The sequence below is a fragment of the Martes martes genome (genome assembly GCF_963455335.1).
Source record: "Martes martes genome assembly, chromosome: 2".
NCBI lineage: Eukaryota > Metazoa > Chordata > Mammalia > Carnivora > Mustelidae > Martes > Martes martes.
Window position 1 is genome coordinate 106,448,992 of NC_137889.1, and position 19,133 is coordinate 106,468,124.

Genomic DNA, 19,133 nt, shown 5'->3' on the forward strand with positions numbered 1-19,133 from the left:
AAAGGAAAAGGAGCAATTGAATGCACGTAGTAGAGAAAATAAGAATTTTGTGCCAAAATCCACATGAAAAGTTGATGTGGATATATTTCATGATTGTTTCTTACCTGCACTGTCTCAAACAAGATAAATGTTTGAGGAGTACCCCTTATTCCTGAACATTGCAACAAGATGAAGCTTAAAATTTATTAGAAATGTTATTCACATCAATAAGTTGGTGTTAATTTTTTGCTATTTAACTGTTAAAACTTCCATTAGCTATATATTTGTTAACCTTCAATAAATTTATCATTTTTCCTTATTGTAAAGGTTGAATTAATAAATCAATTTTAATTAGAGTATTCTTAAAATTGTAAACACTCAAAAGTAAACTAATACTTTTTAAAATGCAGGGAAATATATATATATAAGGAAAAAAAATAAAAAGAGAACAAAAATAAATGATTTTTAATACCCTGGAATATGTATTTTTCAGTCTTCTCTCTATGCATATGGATGTGATATAGATTTTATAAAAATCAAATTACACTATAAATACTGTATAGCAACATACTTTTTTCACTTAATGTGTTTTACACATTTGGCTATGCAAATATAAATGAGTCTATGTTATCATTTTCGGAAGCTTTGTGGCATTCCATCCAATGGTTGAACATTTCTGCCAACCTATGTAGAAGTTTAGTTTTTCCAATTTTTGCTATTATATGAAACAGAGAAATCTATTATATCTACATTTTTGCAAACATCCTTAATTATTGCCTTAATGTTAGTTTCCCTGAACAGAAACTAATACAAAATGGGCCTACAGCCAAATTTCCCTCCAGAAAATTTTTTATGATTTATAATCCCTCTAATAACATATGAAAATGCACACGTGCATGAAGAAGGGAGTGAATTGTTGGAAACCAGAGGGTAAACAGTGGTGATAAACCCTCAGGGAACTCCAATATCCCCTTGTTTTTGTTGTTTTTGAATTCATACCCTATATAATCTCCTAACCTTGGGGATGGTGGGCTCTAGACCTTGCTTCTTTCTCATTGGAAGAATGTGGCAAAGACAATAGGATATCACTCTCATTATTGTTACATTTGTTTTAGAAGACTCCAACTTCCTAGCAGACCAGAGACTCTCTATCTCGTGGCAGCTTGCTTCTTCCAAACCAGCAGCAAAGTGGCAATGTTGGAGAAGTTTATGTAGTAAGTAAGGGACTTAAAGTGACCTCTAAAAGCTAAGGATGACTCTCAGCAAGAAACCACAACCCTCAGTTCTTCAGCTACAAGGAAATTAATTCTGCCAACAACCTGAGGGACTTTGGAAGCCTTTATTTCCTTAGTTAAGCCTCTGATGAGACCATAACCCAGGGTGACGGCTGGATTGTAGCCTGGCAAGGCCCCGAGAAAGAACCTAGCTAAGCAGTGGCCAGACTTCTAACCTACAAAAATTGTGCAAGGACAAATGTGTGTTGTTTAAAGCCACAAAGATTGTGGTAAGTTTTTATACAGCAAGCAGCAGAAAGCTCATACATTGAGCAAACTGTCAATTTATCCATTTACTTATTTATATCAATATTGACTTATGGTCTCATACCGTTTACTGTCATTATTTATTTTGATATTCATATCGTCCCAGATGTGGTCAATGTGAACCCCTCCAGTTGGGGTCTATATCCTTTTGATATTTGCCCTCATTTTTTGATTACGTTTTTGCTTTCTGGCACAATGAGATGTTCCTGGATCATCTGATACTTTCCTCTAATCTACTTTTGAAATTAGCTGTTTTCTTTAAGGACTTTTGCTTCTTCTTGAGTGGAGAATAGTTTTCAGAAACCAAAATTTGAGCTCAGTGTGTGCTCATCACTGTTGGGATATCACAATGTCACTATATACATATTCATCTATATCTAAACTGGAAATGAAGTTCACATTGATGCCTCAGTACCTCCAGTTCCAATGTAATACTGTAAGGTTCATTCTAGCTATATCTTTGTATATTTGTAACCCCTTCCCAAAATAAGAAACCCAGGCCTCATTATCCATAATATTTACAGATTTGATCAATCTCCCTGTACATAACTAATCTCCTTTACCCACTATCCCTTCCTCTTTACAGACACTGTCCTAATCTCACTCAGGTTCTACTATGCTGTTTCACAACTCTACTGCTGCCTCTCCTTCCTTCCTCCCCAAACTCTTCCTGCCAGCATGGACTTTCTCTTTACCCAGTTTGAGATAGGCTTCCCACCCACCTGCTCCCGTGTGGATGCCCTACTCACCCCAGTTGAATTCTGTCACTCCAAGTCAGATCATCCTTCCATATGGATGCTGTCCTCACCCTACTTGACATCTGGCATGCTATATCAGGCAGCTGGTATTCATGAACACTTTCTCATCTCACTCAAGTTCTAATAATGCATGCCAGGCCTTCCTGCTTAAATCCCCTCTTCTCTGTCTTCAGATTCTGACGCCCTATAGCAGGACATTCCACGGGATGGATGATTTTCTAAGACAGTCTGGGCTTTGACACCCAGCTCTGGACAGTCCTCCTAACCACATTTAGGTTCTGACACCCTGACTCTGTGAGGATGCTTGGACTCTAATACCATACAATAGTATGTTCTAATGCATAAATTAACCACCCCCCCTTTTCTTGCGTTTCAAGACCCAGGACTGACAGCTTTTCTATGTAGAAGCTTTCCTCACCCTGTTCAGACACCTACACCTCAATCTAGACCACTATGACTCCCCTGTGAAGACACCTAACCTGGCTCAGTCTCACCTAATGGCTTTGAACTTAATTATCCAAAGAAAAGAACGAAAGAAGGAAAGGCAAAGTAAGGGAAGAGAAAGATAATGAGGAGGGGAATGAGAAAAAGAAAAGAAAGAATTACGTATCTTTGATTCTATTTAAATAAAATCTCAGAATAAATATAATATGTTAGTATGTGTAGTGATGCTATATATTTCCAGGCCTTATAAGCTTGCTCAATTCAAATACACACAAGATTGTTAAAACCTTTAGCCATTCTGACAGGTGTGAGGTGATATCTCATTGTGGTTTTGATTTGCATTTCCCTGATGATTACTGATGTAGAGCATCTTTTCATGTGCTGATCATCTGTATGTCTTCTTTGCAGAAATGTCTATTCAAGATTCTGACCATTTTAAATTGGGTTGTTTGAGGGGGGTTAAGTTCTTTATATATTTTGGATACTAACCTTTTATCAGATATGTCATTTGGAAATATTTTTTCCCATTCGGCAGGTTGTCTTTTAGTTTTGTTGGTTGTCTCCTTTGTTGTGCAAAAGCTTTTTATTTTGGTGGAGCACCAATAGCTTATTTTTGTTTTTATTTCTCTTGACTAAGGAGCCACATCTAGTAAAGTATTGGTATGGCCAATGTCAGAGAAATTCCTGCCTGTGCTCTTTTCTAAGACTTTTATGGTTTCAGGCCCCACATGTAGGTCTTTCATCCATTTTGAGTTCATGTTTGTGTGTGATGTCAGAAATTGGTCCAGTTTCATTATTTTGCATGTAGCTATCCAGTTTTCCCAACACCATTTGTTGAAAGGACTTTTTCTCATAACATATTCTTGCCTCCTTTGTTAAAGATTGATTGACCATATAATCGTGGGTTTATTTCCAGGCTCTCTATTGTGTTCTATTAATCTACGTATCTATTTTTTGTGTAACTGCCATACTGTTTTTATTACTACAACTTTATAGTATGCCTTGAAATCTGGGATTATGATGCTTCCAGGTTTTCTTTTTCAAGATTGCTTTGGCTATTTAAGGTTTTTTGTGGCTCCGTGTGAAATTTTGCATTATTTTTTCTAGTTCTGTGAAAAATGTTGTTTGTAATTTGATAGGGGTTGCATTAAATCTATAGATTGCTTTGGGTAGTGTGGACATTTTAACAGTATGTGTTCTTCCACAAGCATGGGATATCTTTCCATTTGTTTGTGTCATCTTAAATTTCTTTCATCAATGTTTTATAGTTTTCAGGGTACAGGTTTTTCACCTCCTTGGTTAAGTTTACTTCTGAGTATCTTATTTTTTTTGGTGCAATTGTAAATGAGATTGATTTTTTTTAATTTTTTTTTAAAGATTTTATTTATTCATTTCACAGAGAGAGAGAGGGATCACAAGGAGGCAGAGAGGCAGGCAGAGAGAGGAGGAAGCAGGCTCCCCGCTGAGCAGAGATCCCGATGCGGGGCTCGATCCCAGGACCCTGAGATCATGACCCGAGCTGAAGGCAGAGGCTTTAACCCACTGAGCCACCCAGGTTCCCCAATGAGATTGATTTTTTTTTAATTTCTCTTTCTGCTACTTTATTATTGGTATATAGAAATGAAATGGATTTCTGCATATTGATTTTGTATCCCACAACCTTATGGAATTTGTTTATCAGTTATAGTAGTTTTTTGGTGGAGTTATTAGGGTTTTCTATATAGAGTATCATGCCATCTGCAAATAGGGAAAGTTTTACTTCTTCCCTACCAATTTGAATGACTTTTCTTTCTTTTTCTGGTCTGATTGCTGTAACTAGGACTTCCAATATTGTGAGGAATAAAAGTGGTGAGGGTGGACATCATTGTTTTCTTCCTAATCTTAGGGAAAAGTTCTCAGTTTTCTCCCATTGAATATGATGTTAGTTGTGGGTGTTTCATAGATCATCTTTACTATACTGAGGTATGTTCCTCAACTTTAAACCCACTATGTTGAGGGTTTTTATCATGAATGGATGTTGTACTCTGTCAAATGCTTTTTCTGCATCTATTGAAATGATCATATGGTTTTTATCCATTTTATTGTTCATGTATCATGTTGATTGATTTGAGAATATTGAACCAAACTTGCATCTCAGGAATCAATCCCACTTGATTGTGGTGAATGATTTTTTTTAAATATATTGCTGGATTTAATGTAAAATATATTCTGTTGAGGATTTTTGTATCTATGTTCTTGAGAGATATTGGCCTGTAGTTCCCTTTTCTTGTAGTGTCTTTATGTGGTTTTGGTATCAGGGTAATGCTGGCCTCATAGAATGAATTTGGAAGCTTTCCTTCCTCATATTTTTTTGAATAGTTTGAGAAGAAGAAGTGTTAAGTTTTCTTTAAATGTTTGATAGAATTCTTCTGTGAAGACACCTGGTCCTGGGCTTTTGATCACTGGGAGTTTTTTGATTATTGATTCAATTTCATTGTCAGTAATCCATCTGTTCAAATTTTCTATTTCTTCCTGGTTCAGTTTTGAGAGGTTACTTGTTTCTAGGAATTTATGCATTTCTTCTAGGTTGTCCAATTTGTTGGCATATAATTTTTTGCATTATCTTATAATCCTTTGTATTTCTGTGGTGACATTTGTCAAATCTCCTCTTTCACTTCTGATTCTGTTTATTTGAGTCCTTTTATTATTTTTTTTTTCCTTTTGCTGAGTCTGGCTAAAGGTTTATCAAATTTGTTGATCTTTTCAAAGAGCCAGCTCCTGGTTTCATTGATCTGTTCTATTGTTTTTTGTTTGTTTGTTTGCGTCTTTCTATTTTGTGTATTTCTGCTCTAATCTTTTTATTTTTCCTTCTTGCGGTTTTGGGGTTTTTTTGTTCTTTTCGTAACTCCAAAGATTTTGGACCATTGTGTTCTCACTTTCATTTGTTTTCATGTATTTTTTATTTCCTCTTTGATTTCCTGGTTGACCCATTCATTATTTAGTAGCATGTTATTTAACTTCCACGTATTTGTGTTCTTTCCAGACCTTTTCTTGTTCTTGATTTCTAGTTTCATAGCTTTGTGGTCAGAAAAGATGCATGGTATGACTTCAATCTTTTTGAATTTGTTGAGGCCTGTTTTGTGGCCTAATATGTGATCTATTCTAGAGAATGTTCCATGTTCACTTGAAAAGAATGTGTATTTTGCTGTTTTAGGATGGAATGTTCTGAATATAACTGTTAGATCCATCTGGTCCAATGTGTCATTCCAAGCCACTGTTTCCTTATTGATTTTCTGTTTGGGTGATCTATTCGTTGATGTCTGTGGAGTGTTAAAATCTTCTGCTATTATTGTACTATATCCATTATTTCCTATATATTTGCTACTAGCTTTGTATATTTGGGTGCTCCCATGAAGGGTGCATAGATATTAATAATTCTTATATCTTCTTGCTAGAATTGTCCCCTTTATAATTATATAGTATCTTTCTTTGTCTTTTGTTACAGTCTTTATTTTAAAGTCTGTTTTGTCTGAAATAAATATTGCTACCCTGGCTTTCTTTTCACATCCATTTGCATGATAGAAGATTTTCCATGCCTTCACTTTCAATCTGCATGTATCTTTAGGTCTGAAATGAGTCTCATATAGCCAGCATATAAATTGATCTTGCCTTTTTAATCCACTCTGTCACCTTATGTCTTTTGATTGGAGCATTTATCCCATTTACATTGAAAGTAATTATTGATAGATATGTACTTGCTGCCATTTTATTACTTGTTTTATGATTGCTTTTGTCGTTCTCTTCTGTTTGTTTCTTCTCTTGTTCTTTTCCCTCACAGTTTGCTGGCTTTCTTTATTGATATACTTGGATTCCTTTCCCTTTATTTTTTGCATAGCTATTACTGATTTTTTATTGGTGGCTATCATTCTGCTTGTATATAAATCTTATGTACATAGCAGTCTATAAGAAATTATCGGTCAGTTAAGTTTAAGCCTATTTTTTAATTCACTCCCACTTACCCCCATTTTAGATATATACTGTCATACTTTAATCCTTGTGTTTTGTAAATCCCTCAACTGATTTTTATAGATATACTTAATTTTAGTGCTTTTGTGCTTCCTACTTTTCTTATTTCTACTTATGGTCTTTCCTTTCCACTCTAAGAATTCCCTTTAATACTTCTTACAGAGTTGAGTTAGTGATGATGAATTATGTTAGCTTTTGTTTGAAACTTTTTATCTTTCTATTCTAAGCATAATTCTAGCTTTCTATTATCTAGCCTTGCTGGATAAAATAATATAAGAACATTTATAGCACATATAATGTTGTTACAATAATGTATAGTAAAATAAAAGTTGGATTTATTTCTTCTAATAGAGTTAGTGAATTTCTTAGAACAGTTTTCTTAATTTACTTTAAGACCAATTAAAATATACCATTTTTTATTTTTTTATTTTTTAAAGACTTTATTTATTTGAGAGAGTGAGAGAGCGAGAGAGAGAGAGAGCACTAGCAGGGCAAGGTCAGAGAGAGAGGGAGAGGGAGAAGCAGACAGCCCACTGAACAGGGAGCCCTACAAAGGGCTCCATCCCAGGACCCTGAGATCATGACCTGAGCCAGAGACTTAACTGACTGAGCCACCCAGGCCCCCCTAAAATTACCATTTTTAGTCCACAAAGCATGATGTATCTGTTGAAATGTAATATATGGACTCTAGCTTTTCAATAAATGATTTCAGACTACTCAAATCTGTACTCTCAGAGCAGACTGTGCTCAATAAAATCTGTTTCCTAGAAGTAAAAGTATGGTAAAAATAAAGTAATGAAAATAAAACATTAAAGGGGAAATAAACATATTGTGCAAGGGCTGGAGTATAATGAAGTTTTTACTGGAATAAGTGGTGCTAACTGTAAACTGCATCTGGGTGGCCAAGCCACAAAGGAATGATGCAATCAATGATAAAACTCTATATAATGTGACATAATTACTTTCTTACACCTCTTTTATCTTGGTTTCTTCTTTTTCTAAGATCTTTGTGACATATATAGTATAATACATAGTTACCTTTATAATGATGAAATTTACTGAAATGTAGTTTATGGAACTTTTAAGTAAGGATAAAAATATTCTGAAAATGTTTCATTATGAAAATCAGCTTTTATTTCCAGACTATTTATTATATCTTTAAATTTACTTTTAAGATTTTATTTATTTATTTATTTGACAGAGAGTGAGAGATCACAAGCGGGCAGGCAGAGAAAGAGGGGGAAGCAGGCTCCCTGCCGGGCAGAGAGCCCAGTGCAGAGCTTGATCCCAGGACCCTGAGATCATGACCTGAGCCGAAGGCAGAGGCTTAACCATTTGAGCCACCCAGCTGCCCTACAACTTTAAATTTTTTAGTAAGTATGAATTTTTAATGCTGAGATTTGAATTGATTTTAATTTTTTATGTTTTTATGGACATTATATTTAATTTTTATGAAAATTAGGACATTTATTTAGGGATAATTATAGTATTATTTTTGCCTCCTTATTTATAACTAAAAATGTTTTTCTTTTATTCAGTAAATTTCAGGCACTTGAATTCTTTCTTTATTTCATTTACTAAACCTTTGAAGTAGATGCCATCATTATCCTTCACCTTTGCCAAAGAAGAAGATGAATTTTAGAGAAGTAGTAAATCTGTGATTACAAAGTCAGAAAATGGTAAAGCCACAATTAAAATTCAGATTTGTCTGATTCCAAGGTTGATGATTATCTACTGCCCTATACTGTCCTAGATGAAACCAATTTTGTTTTTAAATCTCCATAATTATGATTTTTCTGCAGGCAAATGGTAATAAGTGAATTTAAGGGCTTCTTCAGTAATAAGAACTATTATTACAGGTTTTAGAAATAAGTGTTCTGGGGCATCGAGGTGGCTCAGACAATTAAACATCTGTCTTCAGCTCAGGTGGTGATCTTGGGGTCCTGGGATAGAGCCTCATGTCAGACTCTCTGCTCAGCAGAGAGCCTGCTCCTCCCTCTCCCTCTCCCTCTGCCTGCCATTCTGCCTGCTTGTGCTCTCTCTTTGTCTCAAATAAGTAAATAAAATCTTTTAAAAAGAGAGAAAGAAAGAAGTTTTCTAAGTTCACTATACAGAACACACAAAAGCATGAATTTCTCATATGTTCCTTGGTTTGTTTACCTGAGAGTCCAACAATGCAAGTGAGGGGTGGGGTTTTAGATGTAGCTGGACTAGACTACATGGTTTGTTGCATGAAATTCTCAGGGTGCAGCAAATCTGGAGAACATCCAGAAGCAAAAGGCTTCTAATTGACTCAAACCCATTTCCCTCCCATACTAGCTTGCATAATTGCACCACTTTCCATTTGAAGTTTCAGAAAACATTCTTTAAATGAGGAGGGATGACTGACTTCTGACTTGTATTTACCATTACACTTATTAAATTTCTTTTCCTCAGAGTTAGTGAAATGATTACAAATAACTGATTATTAACCTTCTGACATGTGTTTAGAAATAAATGTCTTTCTCAAAGTTCAAACTATATAACATTTGTCCAGTACCGTATACTTCTCCATTGCCCCATCCCTACTTTTACTTAGCCTTCTGAGTGCGTTGCAAATTAGAAATAAGGACTTTACAAAGTACATATTTAGAAATCTATCCTAAGTAATTGTCTATATCAGTACTGTCTATAAAAATATAATATAAGCTACATCTAGAATTTTCAATATTTCAGTAACCATATTAATAATTTAAAAGATGAAGTTCGTTTAATAATAAATTTTATTTAACCTAATATACAAAAATATAATTTTCAAAAACATGTACTCATGAAAAAAATTACTTGTAAAATATTTTATGTTCTATTTTTTTACATTAAATCTTCAAACCCCAGTGTGTTTTTTATAGTTACAAAATACTTCAATTTGAACTTAGTCACATTTTTTAAAAGATTTTATTTGTTTATTTGACAGAGATCACAAGTAGGCAAAGAGGGAGGCAGAGAGGGGGGAAGCAGGCTCCCTGCTGAGCAGAAAGCCTAATGTGGGGCTTGATCCAAGGACCCTGGGATCACGACCTGAGCCAAAGACAGAGGCTTTCTGAGCCACCCAGGTGCCCCAACTTAGCCACATTTTAAGTGCTCAACAGCCACATGTGGCTAGTGGATGTCATATTGGAAAGAGTAGGTCTAGACATTTTTAACTAGGTTTCTGGCTTACAAATGACATAATTTAGGCAAAATAGGAGTTTATTGTTCAGTAAAATCAGGAAAACTTCAATAAACAAAGAAACAAACATGTAACTGAGGACTCAAGAACCAATAGAACATGGAAATTGATGACTTTCATTAGCTTCCTTCTTTCACATTGCCCAATGGCTTTCTCTACAAGGTTGGTAACATAGCCTTCGGCAGTTCTCAAAGTTCATATTCCACATAGGATTGTTTCCCAGCTTATACCTGCAGGACTAAATCTCCTCTTTAACTTCATCTCAGTAGTACAGAGACAAAGCTCTAAGATATATATATCTATTGTTTGCCTACCTAGTAAATTCTGGTAAGAAGATACCCTTGTTTCATTCACTCTTTCCTTCTGGTGGGGATGGGGAATTTGTGGCAAAACTTCCTCATCACAGCAATCCAGGGTGACCTAGTAGTGTACTCCATCCCGGTAGAAACAGTGATTTGTATTAGGTAAATGTATAACCCAATTAGTACAAATCAGAATTATTTGGGGGAGGATTGATACAGATGATAGATGGGGGAATTGGATGCTATCTCCAACTGGGAAAATGAGTTAAAAGAATATTATATTATAAACTTATAGGTGTTGGGATTCATCTTTGTTGCCATTAAGAAAACATCTGACTGAAAATAAAGTCAATTTAGAGGAAAAAATGACAAGGCGATGAAGAGAAGTAGTGTCATAATGACATTGTGAAAATCCCTGGATTCAGTCATGTCAAGTCCATTTTCACCCTATGTTGAATGCTTTAGTAAAGGTGGCTCAGAAATGACAGGGAGTACCATAATCCTAAAATTGGTCCAGCTTGGGTCAGAGTTCCAAGCCACAATGTCACTATGTAGAAAGTAAAATTTTAAAAAAACATACACATCAGATATGGTTAAAAATGCAATTAATGGCTCTTTTTTTAATTGAACTAAGCCTTCTTTAGAGGAGAACCATAAATGCTCGACAAAGTATATAAAGGCATTGGAGAGCAATCAACTCAGGAATACTTTAGGGATGACAAAACTTTAGGGATGAAAAAGAGAAGTTCCCCATTAATCTCACTTATTCTCTGAAGACTATTTCTACATTGTGGGCAGAGGGACAAAGCCCAAGCAGAAGGTCATCTCTTTGGCTGAAGAGATAGAGGTTGGCTGCTGTTTGAGGAACAACACTAAGGAAAAGAGGAAACAGTGGAGAGGAGACTAAAATTCTCTGTGGACATTCACAGTAAGTCTTCTGCTGTTTTCCAAGATCCACATGTGTAAGGCAGAACTACAAAGAAAATGTAGTAGAAAATAACAACTGAGAGGATAAAGAGCTGATGGGAGAGATCACCTGTGTGGTGGTAGCAAACAGAGATTGTAGTTTAAGTTCTACCTTGTTCATGAGTGTTATGAACTTGCACACACATAACTGTATTTCAGTGGAGACATTGGAAATCCTCTGCCCTGGAAGGAAGGCCTAAAACCTGGGAGTTAGAATCACACTATAGGACCAAGTGCTATAACCTAGGTGTAGGGACACAAATAGCTACTTGATAGTAAAATTTAAGAAAAGGAGAACAACCTAAGAGCTTTCAAAGAATAAAAGCAGCTCACTTAAGTGGCCCCTGGGTGGCACATAGGTTGGGTGTCGAACTCTTGGATTCAACTGAGGTCCTGATCTCAGGGTCCTAGGATCAGCCACAGGTCAGGTCCCACTGTGCTCAGCACAAAGTCTTCTTGAAACTCTCTCTCCCTCTGAGTACCCCTACCACCAACACCCTACCCCACTCTTTCTCTCTAAAATAAATAAATAAATGAATGAATAAATAAATAAATATCTTTTTTTAAAAAAAGAGACTCAAAAGAAAATAAGAACGAAGTTGCCTTATCAGCAGTGACTTAGGGCATACCAAAAAAATTAAGTAAAAATGTAAATAATGTTCAAAATATTAAAGGAAATGAATAAAAAAATCTAAAATTATACAACTGGCTATTACCCTTTTTAAAATTTTTGGTTTATTCAAGTATAACTAACAGTTTCATATGTTTCAGGTATACAATATAATGATTCAACAATTCTATACATTTCTCAGTGCTCATCAAAATAAGTGTTTTTTTTAATCCCCTTTATCTGTTTACCCATCCTGTCACCACTCCCTTCTAGCAACCACCAGTTTATTCACTCTGTTTAAGAGTCTGGTTTTTTGTCTTTTTTTTTTTTTCTGTGTTCATTTGTTTTGTTTCTTAAATTACACATTTTTTTCCTTTGTTCATTTGTTTTGTTTCTTAAATTACACATATGAGTGAAATCATATGGCATTTGTCTTTCTCTGACTTATTTCACTAAGCCTCATACCCTCTAGGTCCATCCATGTTGTTGTAAATACAAAGATTTCACCCTTCTTTATAGCTGAATCATATTCCTCTGTGTGTGTGTGTGTGTGTGTGTGTGTGTGTGTGTGTGTGTATCTCCATCTTTACACATTCATCTATTGATGGACAGTTGGGTTGCTTTCATGTCTTGACTATTTTAAGTAATGTGCAATAAACACAGAGGTGCATATACTTTTTCAAATTAGTGCTTTCATTTTCTATGAGTAAATACCCATAATGGAACTACTGGATCATATGATAATTCTATTTTTAAGTTTTTGAGGAAACTTCATACTGTTTTCCACAGTGACCGCACCAGTTTGCATTTCTACCAACAGTGTGTGAAGGTTCCTTTTTCTCCATATCCTTGCCAACACTTACCAGTTCTTTTTTTGTTGTTGTTTTGTCTTGTTTTGCTTTTTGTTTGTTCTTTTGTCTTATTATAGCCATTCTGACAATACAAAGTAAAATCTTATTGTGGTTTTAATTTGCATTTCCCTGATGATTAGATGATGTCAAGCTTGGATTGTTGTGAGTGTGTGTGTGTGTTTGTGGTTGTGGTTGTTGATTGTTTTTTAAGCGTGTGTGTGTGTGTGTGTGTGTTTATCTGCTGGCCATCTGTATGTTTTCTTTGGAAAAATGTCTATTCACATCCTCTGCCCACCTTTAAATTAGAATTTGGGGGGCTTTTTGGTATTGAGTTGTATAAGATATTTCATATTTTGGATATTAACTCTTAATTGGATTTATCATTTGCAAATATCTTCTCCTATTTAGTAGGTTGCCTAGCTGTTATCCTTTAAATAGAAGGCCAATATAAAAATACTCCCAGAATGTTATCATGCAAAGATCCACTTTAAAACCTTTGGTGTGGCCACTCTCTATTAGGAAGAGAAATAAACCCAGGAGGTCACTATGACATGCGTGAGAAGTATAGTGAGCATTAATCACACACACACATATCCAAAAGGAAAAAAAAAAAACGAAGGAAGAAAAATAACTTATGTAACACAGAATATTTAAAAACCAGACAATTCTGTCTGATTAGCAGGGAGAGGGGTTGACAAAAAAAAAAAAAAAAAAGATAGGAGCTTAGTTGTTTAGATGGAAGATATAAGTCATGAGAAGTTTAAATAATTGGTAAGAAAAAAATGGGTCTTACTAAGTTTGGGTAACCAATAACGAGAAAAAAAAAAAAAACATGATTTTTAAACCAGCAGAAATAAGAAAATCCAGTCTGTACAATGGAAGTAGTAACCCTCAAGAAAGAATGAAAGAAAGAAAGAAGAAAGTAGCAAAGAAGAAAGAAAGAAAAAGGAACATAAGTAAAAGTATGATGCTACAAATAAATTTCATTGCAAGGTTACAATGTATTATATATATTATTACAAAATGTAGTACAAGAAATCTAAATGAAACATCAAAATAAAAATCCAAGATTGTTCAATAGAATCTAGGAAAACAAATTTAGCAATATCTTGTCAATCAGAGGATATATATATATATATATATTTTTTTTTAAAGATTTGATGTATATATTTGAAAGAGAGTGAGACCTAAAGAGAGAGAGAGCACACACAGAGGGAGAGGGAGAAAAAGGAACAGATTCCCCGATGAGCAAGGCTTATTCTCAGGACCCTGGGATCATGACCTAAGCTGAAGGCAGACGCTTAACTGACTGAGCCAACCAGGTACCCCAGAGGATATACTTAAATCAGAAGAAAATATAAGCTAAAGAAAAGGAGAAATATGTACTGAGAAAAAGAAATATATGATAACAATTATGTCAGACAAAATGGAATTTGAAGTGAAAACTATTACTGCAGGAAAAGAAGTCTATAATGGTAAAATAGTAATAATCCTAGTGATACTAATACTAAAGAATACATATAAAATGATTATTGTATATCAGGTGCTGTTCTAACCACTTCGCACACACATTTAATTCTCATAACTACCCACCATTACAGGTACTCTTATTAGCCAAATTTAATAGAGGAGAAAAGTGAGGCCCAGAGAGGTTCAGTAACTTGTTCACAGGCAGAAAGTATTAAAACCAGAATAAAACTCTGTCACCGTGGTTTCGGATTACATACCATTATCTATTAAATATACTAATCGTGAACACATATGCAAGCAAAAACACAGAAGATTTAAGTAATGAGTAAAGCTATTGAATACATATATAGGGAACTTCACATTCACCAATAAAATGTGTGTTTTTTAGTTTTCATACATTATTTAAAAACATCTCCCTCATTTTTTCTCCAGCTCTCACATTTCTTCTGACCTGTATATTTAGCTTATGAGTCAACATCTCAAACTTATTTTGTTGAAACTTATTATTACTCCCAAACCTACCTTATCCATCCTATACTTCTTTTTTCTCTCACAATTTGCACCTGATTTAGCAGAAAATCCTGTTTGCATTGCCTTAAAAGTATGTTCACAATCCTACTACATTTTACCACCTTTACTGCAATATCCATGATGCAATTCATCTTGACTGATTATCTTGATTATTGCTATCGTCTCCTAAATCTTCTCCTTCCTTCCATCCTTGACCCCACTAAATAGCCAGTGCTTAATATGTGAGAATCAGATCACTCCTGTGTCCCAAAACTTCTGTTGACTTCTAACTCTGTTAGAATAAAAGTTAAAGTCTTTACAATGGTCTACAAGACTCCATCATTTGGTCTCCACTACTACACATTCTTTGAAGAGTCTGGGTACATTTCTACCACAGGACATTACATGGGCTCTTTCTCCCTGGAATGATATTTTCCAGTTATCCCAATGATTAGTTCTCTCATCTCCTTTCACTTTCCACTCAGTGTCATCTTTTCATTGAAGCAAACCTTGATTATTCTATTTAAAATTGAAATCCAGAGTGCCTGCCTGGCTCAGTTAATAGAACATAAGATTCTTGGCCTCCAGGTTGTAAGTTTGAGCCCTACATTGGGTCTGGAGTTTACTTAAAAATAAAATTGTAAGAAAATAAACTTGAAATCCTACCCCACTTGTCATTCCCAACCTACTTTACCAAACTGTGTTTTTTTTTCCTATAACATTTCTCTCTGTCTTTTATTTATTAGCTATTGTTAATTATTTTTCTCTTCCTGTTAGAATGTAAACTCCATGAAGAAAGAGCTTTTGTCTGTTTTGTTTACTAATTTTTCCCAACTACTTAAAAAGGCCAGACACAGAGTATTTATTAAATATTTGTTGCATGACTAAACATGAAGCCATCAAAAATTAAATTTTGGCAATGCCATATAGAAGCCTAGATATGTTTAAAAGAATGAATATTATACTGTATGTGTTCTCTGACCACAAAACAATAAAATTAGAAATTAATAATTCAAAGGAACTTTAAAAAATTCCCTAATGTCTATAAAAAACTAAATAATGTACTATGAAAAAAAATCTTTGAGTTAAAGAACAATCTTTAGGGAAGCTATAAAATGGTAAGAATTGAACAAAAATGAAAAGACCCTGATATTTATTATACACAACTAAAGCAGAATTTGGAAAGACTATACTATATAAAGACTATACTATAATTAGTCATAAAGCAAGCAATATTGAAATATTACTAATTTCATTTCAAAAAAGAGCAGCAGAACAAGGCCAATGAAAAAAAAAGAATACAATAAAATTAAAGGCAAAAATCATTTAAATAAATAGAGAAGAAGAAGAATACCAAAATGAAAGATTGATAAAAGGTCAAAACTTGAGAAAAATTTATTTAAGATAAAAAAGGAAGATGCAAAGTAAAAATATACCAGGAAAGGGGAAGGTAATCTCAGCTACAACAGAGATTGAAAGCTACAGAAAACTCCTTAACTGACTGAGCCACCCAGGCATCCTGAAAAACTTTCCTAAAGGAAGAAATGAATTTAGGTGCATAAGATCAGGAATATGATATTGATGTCCATCATCACAATTACTTTTTAGCATAATATGAAAGAGTCTCACCAACAGCTATGGTCTGAATGTTTGCAAAAAAAAATTCAAATTTTGAAATCTGAATGTCCAATGTGGTATTAGTGGTAGTATTAGTAGTAGTGATGGTATTAGTAAGGGGAACCTTTGGGAAGTGAAATAGTTCACAAGGGAAGAACCCTCCATAAATGACATTTAACGCCTTTAGGAAAAAGACCTTAGAGAGCTCCCTTGCTTCCTTCTGTTCTGTGAAGACACAGGGAGAATTCTGCAACCCAGAAGAGAACCCTTACCTGACCATGCTGGTGCCCTGATTTTGGACCTCCCCCCTCCATAAGCAATAAATGTCTGCTGTTGATAAGTCACGCTGTTTGTGGTACTTTGTAATGGCAGCCCAAATGGACCAAAACACCAAGCATTTAAGAAACAGAGAGAGGGGTATGAAGATCATAAGCAAAGAGAAAAAATAATCTATGTAGATAACTCAGTAAATATTTGTTAATAATAATTAGAACGTTCACCTGGATGAAAGTTAAACTTAGGAGCTCAATGACATTATCAGCAATAAACAGCTAGAAAAGAAATTTTAAAATGGTGTTCTGTTTATAAGAGATATTTAAAAGCACATCACTTTTATTAAAAATAACAAAATTATAAAATAATACACAAAAATTTTCAGAGGAAAACATTAAAAATCCTAAAGGAATGAAATTTTAAAAATGTTTAACATAATTAGTCATGAAGGAAATGAAAAAAAAACACAAAGAGATACCAGTTCACATTCACTAGGATGGTTATAAAAAAGAAAATAGGAAATAACAAGTGTTGGAGAAGATATGGAAAAGTTGAACTCACCATACCTTGCGAGTGGGAATGTAAAATGGGACAGTGGTTATGTAAGAAATGTTGACAGTTCCTCAAACAGTTAAATATAGAATTATCGTATGATCCATCAATTCTATTTCTCCAAGATAGAAAGTGAAAGAATTGAAAGCAGGTACTCAAATGCTTGTACGTGACTATTCATAGCAGTGCTATGCATAATAGCCAAAAGGTGGGGAGAAAATGTCCATCAACAGACAAGTAGATACACAAAATGTAGTATATCCACACCACAGAATATCATTGAGCCATAAAAAGGAATGAGGTACTTATATATGCTATGACATAAACGAACTGTGAAAACATTATGCTAAATGAGAGAAGACAGACACATGAAGTCACATACTGTAGCATTCTGTTTATATGAAACATCCAGAATAAGTAGATCCATAGAGACGGGAAGCAGATTAGTGGTTGCTCAAGCTGGGGACAGGCAAGAATAGAAAGTGACTGCTTGATGAGTGCAAGGTTTTGTTTTTGGGTGATAGAAATACTTGAAAATTGATAGAGGTGGTCCTTACACTACACTGTGGATGTACAATCATCATTGAAATGTGTGTTTTAGCGTGAAATTTTACGTTAGGTGACTTACACCTCACTAAAAAAATTTTTTTAAATAATATATAAGTAAAAAAATAAATATTAAAGGATTGAAATATTTCCAAATATGTGGAAGTATGAACTGTGTTTATCAATGCAACACTTTACCTTGAAAATGTCAATAACCTGCAAATTGCCCATAAGTTCTACTCCACAGCATAACCAATTATTATCTCAACAAACTTTTATATGGAAGATGCAAATAACAAGGAAAGGCAAATTATTAACAGCTATTGAGACATATTATAAAGCCATAGTAATAATTTCCAGCTTCCACCCAGAATGCAGAAAGACGGAGAAAACTTCACTCCCACTCTGATAAGAAAACCCCGGAATATCTACAAAATCATTATTGTCTTTTAACTCCTCAGTGAGCTGGGATTGCAGGGTGATCTGTTTGCCCCTCCTCTAAAAAATGACAGGTGCCCTAACCCCTGTCTGAGCACATGAGAAAGATAGCACTGCTATACGAACAGCAGGAAGAATTCACAATCTACAAATTGCTAAAGGCCAAATGCGGGCATGTGTGAAGGTATAGGATCCTGGGGCTACTATGAAGGGCAAGTTGGAAGCTGCAGGTAAGCAGAGTGTGCATGAATTTGTAGGCTCTTCTGCACAGACTTCAAGTGCGCACTCCCAAGAAAAATTGAAAGCTGGTCTGGAAAGCAAGAAAGGTCCTGTCAGTAGTGCAGGCTTGAGGAAGAGTCATGGTTCTGCTATGAGAAAGACACTAAATGTGCCAGAACTTTCTCATCCACAGAGCCAAAGACACAATGTTGCCAAATGGTAATTCTCCCCAGTGTGATCTCTATAGTCACTGTAATCCCAATAAAAATTCCAGAAATTTTAGACATTGAAACTTTTTCTAAAATATAAGCAGAAAGGCAAAGCAGCTAGAAAATCCAAATACATTTTGAAAAAAGGAGGGAAATGGACACACAATATGTGATTTCAAGACTTACTCTAAAGCTACATTAATCAAGGCAGTGTAGTATCTGCAGAAGTAGAGTCATATAGAACAGTGGAACACAATAAAGAAGCCAGAAACAGACCCACGCATATGTTCAGTTGTTCAGAGGTACAGAGGAAATTTAATGAACAAGGACAGTCTTTTCAACCAATGGCACTGGAACACTTAGATTTCTCTGAAGCAGAAAAATAAGCCTTGATCCATACCTTACAACATATACAAAAATTAATTTAAAATAGACTGTGTTTCTCACTGTAAAACTCAAAACTATAAAACATAAAAAAAAATCTTTGTGACTTTGAGATAGGCAAACATTTCTCACATACCTCTCCAAAAGCACTATCACTAAAAGCCAAATTTGATATTTCAGACTTCTTCAGAATTAAACATTTCTGCTTTTCTAAGAACCTTATGAGGAAAATAAATGTCAAGCTATCAACT